We start from the raw sequence: 6,287 nt of genomic DNA, 5'->3' as shown, positions 1-6,287 counted from the left end.
TCCATTTTGTATGGTGATGATTATAAGCATCATTTTGTGTGTGAACATAATCTCCTCCAAACAGCAGTTTACTGAATGTGCTGGAGGTGATTGAACAAAGGACAAGTGGAGGTCACGTTTGGGTTCTCATGGGGCAAATCACTGTCATTTTCTTCTCAATCCCAGCTAAAATCGCAGAGTTGCAGGAGGCACTGGGGTTCAGTGCACACAAATGGGTACCTGTGCTGGGAGCAATGCAGAGCCATGCACAGGAACATCAGCAGGTCACAATGTGCTTCTCTTGGCTGTGGGAGCAAGGGTGTTATTGGATACCTTCAGGAGCTCTTTGTTGAATTGTGAATCACTGAGCAAAGGCCCAAGAGGTGCCTCTGAATACACTTAGGGATGGACAGTGCAGCAGCAAGGACACGCACTGACACATGAGGGTGAGAAAGAGAGAGGGGTACTCACAATGTTCACTTCAAACAGAAGTTTCACGACCTCTGCTTTAGAATCCATTTGTTACATTACATTTCCATTTCATTTTAAGTAACAAATCAGTTATGAACATTTTTTTTTAGCAGTGAATCACACTTTTGGGCACATTTAACCAGAGATCATCTGTGCTGTGTCCAGTAATCTATGTGCAGCTCTTTGCATCAGATGAGAAATGTACAACTTAGTCATGTGTAACTATAGCGATATACCAGGAGGGCTGTTTGGTCCTAAAGCTGAAGAAATCACACTGACTTTATTTGTTTATTATTTCCAACTTAACAATCTCATGCAAAATGCAAGAGTTTATTTTAGCGGCAATCATAAAAATGAATTATTTGTTTCTAGATATAGTCTTTGCTAATTTGTGCTGCAGTAATTTTTTTTTTAGTCAATTTTCTGTCTTTAGCCACAGCTCCTCATAGGCATTTCCACAGAGGCAGGCAAACAGCTGTTAGAACTGGGAAAGCAGCAGCAGAGCTGCTGGTGTTGTACAGTGGAGCTGCAGTAATTAGGCCAGCACTTACTGTGGTTCAAGTGCAGCTTACACCAAGTGCAAGGGAAGTGTGGAGAGGGTCACTGACTCCTGTGTGTGTTCAGCTGGGAATTTCATCCCTCATTTCTGCCCTCTCTGATGGGGAATTTCTCCTGCTTGTGTAACTCGGGAGAAAACGTAAATGCAATGTAAGGACATTAATGAGACCAACCCCTTCAAGTTTTAAGGTTTGAATTTTCCCCCCAGCCTCCTGTTAATGATGTGCCAGTTTGGTGCTGCAGGAGAGAGAGAGAATCTGCATCTGTGGTAAGCAAAGGTCAGAGGCCTGGGCTGCCTGGGCTGCTGTGCTCATCACAGGGAGCAGAGAGGGCTCCTGGTGTCTCAGTGTTAGCAGTGGCCTCACAAAAGAGAAGTGTTTGAAAAAACAATGGTTTGAATGTGTTACTGACCCCCCAGTTCTGAATTTTAAAAAACACAAAACTCTCAAGCCTTTGAGTACCTAATGATGGCTGAACAAACTTGGAATGACCGGAGGAAGATGGAAAGGGACAGAAGTTAATGCTCCCAAAATGCAGCAGAGCTCAGTAGCCCTTAAAAGCAGTTAAAGAGCTTTTACCATCTCTTAAGTAATTACCTATCATCATTAGTCATTGGAAGTAGGAAATGATGTAAAGGGCACAAACATGATAGAAATAGAACAGCCAGCTTCTTGTGGGTTTCTTGAACAAGGTCATAAAAACGTGGTTATTAATGCTGAAATAGAAAGGACAAACATTTACCGGTGATGCTGTAGCTGCTCTGCCTCAAAAAGAAAAGCATTATGTTTTTCCTAACAGTAAATATTTAGCTCAAGTCTTGTACTTGTTACCAGTATGAAATGAAATTTATTATAATACTCATCTCCAAAAAACAACGTGAGATGAAGAAGATTTAAAGGTTCTAAATTCAGTGCATTATAGCTCAGCTAAAACCAATTATGGAAAACCCAATTTGAGGATCATGACTTGGAACAGATTAAAACCAAGTAACCAAAAACCCCCAAAGCTGTGTGTGCTTTTAAGCTGCATGATTTCACATGCAAACATGCACACATTTTTACTTCTATATCAGTATGGGCTTTCATGGCCCTAATTCTGATTTCTTTTTTCCCTGCTTCTTAGTCAAAATAGCTTCCCTAAAATGCATTTCTTTCTAGGTATTAGCTGCATCTCTTTAAATATTCTGCTGGAATTTCAGTCTGTAGGCCTGAGGTTGCACAGGGATCCTTGGGTGGTACTTGGCTGTTTTTCAGTCCTATTTCCTTCAGCAAGGGGGATACATCTCGCTGCAAGTTCATAATGGCCCCTAGAGTTACACACCTAACCTGTGACTGTGAGCTTGGAGACAGCAGCAGGAGAGGCTGCTGAGACCCAGCAGTGCCCAGGCACGTGGCCACAGAGTGGCACAAACAGAATAGAGACACAGGAAACTGCAGGAACCGTCCAGAAATCAAAGAGAAAGGTATGTCCAGGCTGTCCTGGCTGACACTCACTTGTGGTTGCAACAACAAATAACAGTGTGAGAAGCAAAGAAATCTTGTTAATAAAAAAATGAGGACTCAGGCAGCTGCTGTGGCTGATGATGGAGAAAATGTTCAATAAATATCAAAAAGGGGGAATTAGGATGGCAAAATCAGGGCCCCTGGGGTAAGAGAAGACAGTGTAATGGCAGACCAGGTAATAAAAGGAACGGAAATTGGTGCTGCTCCAGGCTCCTTGCAAGCAGCTCCGTGCCTGATCCATGCAGTTGTTCCCACTGTGATCCCACCTGATCTGCTTTTCCATGCAGGAGGGACATGGTGTGCATTCCCTGGCCTCAGGGGATCCCCACGAGCTCTGCCCATGGAGGGAGCCCCTGGGCACTGCCCATGGAGGGAGCTGCCCATGGAGGGAGCCTCTGGGCACTGCCCATGGAGGGAGTTGCCCATGGAGGGAGATGCCCATGCTGGGAGCCCCTGGGCACTGCCCATGGTGGGAGCTGCCCATGCTGGGAGCCCCTGGGCACTGCCCATGCTGGGAGTTGCCCATGGAGGGAGTTGCCCATGGAAGGAGCCCCTGGGCACTGCCCTCTACCAGAGCCCTTCAGGCCCCTCTGCCTCAGGCTGGGGCTCTGTGGCTGCAGCCTTGGGGCACTGCAATGTCTGCACATGTACCTAAGGCCTTCTTTCTTTCTTGGCATAACCTAGTGAATAATATTGAAGTATTTTGTTCTATCAGAGTTACTTTTCCCTATATACATTTTTTTTAATGTGAAAAGTGTGATCTATATAAAATGTGCCACATATTTAAAACAAAACCAATTTTATTTTGGTTTTGCCTGCTGCAAGTCTAAACATTTAGGTAAAGAACAGAAGCATTTGGTTTGTGTTGCCAAAATCTTGCTCATAGGGTACTTTATCCCATTATTTTTTCCATCTGTTTTGTCTCTTAGAGATTATTGCAGCAGCTTAAGAGTTTGATTCATTTCCACCAAGGCGTAGGAAGAGAAGGTGCAGAGAGACAGAACTGCTTAAAACCTCAGTCTTAACTGCTGAAATATTCTGTTTATGAAAATACCTTCTGAATTTATGTTCGAAATCCTCTGCCTGATTTGCTGAATGAGGAGGAAGGGAGAGCAGGGGAATTTTCTCTGTCAGCTCTCCACAAGTACAGCTGTGTTGAATATTTAAATCTGGCATTTGCAGTCAGTGCATATTGTGATCTGCTTTTTTTGGGGAGCAACAATCTGTGAGAGATTATGATTGCCTTTTTATTGGAGTAGAAACAAAATATCAAACAAGCACTGAAATATATTTTCATGTGAGGTGATGTTATTTTCTATTTTAATCACAAGCTGTTTGTGAGAGCCTCTGCCCTGCGTTGCTTTAGAGCCCAGCAGCAATTTGGGCGGGTGTGTGAAGGGCAGTGTGATGTCTGGGTGATGGTGGTGCCCAGGAGCCCACAACACAGACACATTGCCAAAGTGAGCACCTTTAAATCAGTGCAGTTGGTGGGTTACTGCCAGGAAATCAGCTACTAGTGCACGGTTTTCTGTGAAATAAGCAGAAATGCAGCATGCCTGAAATGGAAAGGGAGCTCAGGACCCACGTGTCACCAATTCTGCACACCCAAAGTCCCTTGGGTGTGAAAAAAATGGGCAAAATAATTAGGTTTTAGGTTTAGTTTGGTTTGGTTTGTTTGGGGGTTTTATTCTAGAAAAAGAGAGTCAGGCAACCTGAGCAGCTGTGGAGGAGAGCACAGAAACCAGGGCATCTCAATGGCGTTTGAAGGTGAGAAAATTACTGTGGTGTGAGTGAATCTGTGCATCAGAAGCAGCACCAAACCCCTTGATGCATTCTCAGGAAGTTAGAAATGTGAGTCCCCAGAGTGCTGAAAGCAGTGACAAAGAAGGTGTAACAGTTAAAAAGCAAATATCAAAAATCAAATAAAATAAAGCTTTGAACAAGCTGAACTCTAAATATTTAAAACTCGCAAAAAGTGTAAGAAGTGAAGCAGAAATAATTGTTGGTGCTAATATCTAAAAGTCTTAGGCATGTGTTAAGGCACCATTTATTCCCTAAGATGTTAGATGTCACACTGACAGAAAATTGTCACCCCCAGCCCAGTGTTTTTGGAACTGCTCAGTGTCCAGTCAGGCAGTGACAGTGGTTAACAACTGCAAGCCTGATGCCTGGAAAAAAATAAATGGGAGTGCTCCTGTTGTGGGCTGGGGTGGGATGGTGGTGGGAGGGGATGGCACTTGGGGTGCCCAACAGCTGCCCACTTCACCCACTCCAGTGAGCTTTTACCCACCTTGGGCTGTTCCCTTCTCTCTCTGCTGGCAGGGCTTGGATGGGTCAGTGGGAATGCGGGAGCCCAAACAGTAATTGCTCCTCTGGATTTTAACCCAGAGGCACAACAGCCATTTTACTCTGTACATCTGTAAATATTGCTACAGGCCTATTTTTGTAACATTGCTTTAGATTGGTGTGCTCTCTGGAAAAGCTTTTTTTAAATATTGCAAAAGCTGGAAGAGAGCATTGGGCTGAGATGGCGATGTAGGCAGCAGTGGGGATTGGTGGAGGAACGAGGGAGAGCAGCAGAGCTCTGTGGCAGCAGAAGTGAAAGCACCCTCAGGGCAGCACATTGCAGTCCGGATCCACCAGGAGCAACCTGGGATCAGCAGCTGCCCCCTGCCGACTCCGGGCTCCCTGAGAGCAGCACAAAGGTGTCCCCTCCTGCCTTGGTGGGATCAGCAGCCTTTCCTGCAGTGTGGACTGAGCCCTTTCCTTGTACCTTTTGTGTCGTAATCTGCAGAGAATGAGGGAGGCTTTTTCCCTGCCTTGCTGAGTGTGTTGCTTTAGTGCTTGTGTGTAGCTCAGCTCAGGCAAAGAGAGCTCCTTCCATTCACAGCAGCACTCGAATTGTTGGGCTACTCAAGGAAAAGTATTTCCCAGTCACTCCTTTGGAATCTGCTGTGTTTGACTTAGACGTGCTAAACATGAGTGGAATGAGTGGGAGAGAATAAAGAGCTTTGATTTCTCAAGGCTGGTGATGAATGGTGGTGGTGATGGGAACTCTAGTCTAATTGTATCTCTTTTTTCCCCTTTCCTTTTTTTCTCTTTCTTTCTTTCACCCCATAATTGAACAAGCTGCTAAAGGAGCCTTAGGATTAAATATTGAACAGAGTGGTTCCTGAGTGTCACAGCTGATGCACCAGAGACTTGTGCTGGTTCTTTTTACACTTGTGGTGTTGAGGGAACGCTCTTGGCACAGCTTTGCCTCTCGTGCCTGCAAACACAGAGCTCTCAGCAGCAGCAGGAAGGATGGAGAGGCTCTGTGCCTGTGCACTGAGCTGGGAACCCCGTCTGGCTTGGACAGAACCTCTCTGAGGAGAGAGGGAAGCTCTTGAGTTCCCTCTGCAGAGGGGGTCCCCAGGAACAGGCAGCCTTGCCTGCAGAATTCACCACTTAAAGCTGACATTCTGCCAACAAAGACTAAGAAAGGAAAAGAAACATAATGAGTAATCTGAAGAGACAGCCATGCTGTGCTGGAAAAGGCCTTTAGAAGTAATTACATAAAAAGTGTGAGCTTCTGTGCAGAGTTAGGGTCCCTGAATGGATTAATTAAAAAACAAAGATGCATTTTCTGTCAGAGATCTATCCCAAGTGAAACCAAAATGCAATCAGATTCAGCTTTTAGATGGAAACTGACTGTGCACCAATAAACATTTTTCCTTTTTTAACTTCACAGAATAACTGAAAGAAAGCAGAGAACAAACACCACCAGCTCCCCTCACT

The sequence above is a fragment of the Zonotrichia leucophrys genome, chromosome 4 (assembly GCF_028769735.1).
Source record: "Zonotrichia leucophrys gambelii isolate GWCS_2022_RI chromosome 4, RI_Zleu_2.0, whole genome shotgun sequence".
Classification (NCBI taxonomy): Eukaryota; Metazoa; Chordata; class Aves; order Passeriformes; family Passerellidae; genus Zonotrichia; species Zonotrichia leucophrys.
The sequence above is the reverse complement of the archived record's forward strand: the minus strand, read 5'-3'. Positions refer to the sequence as shown.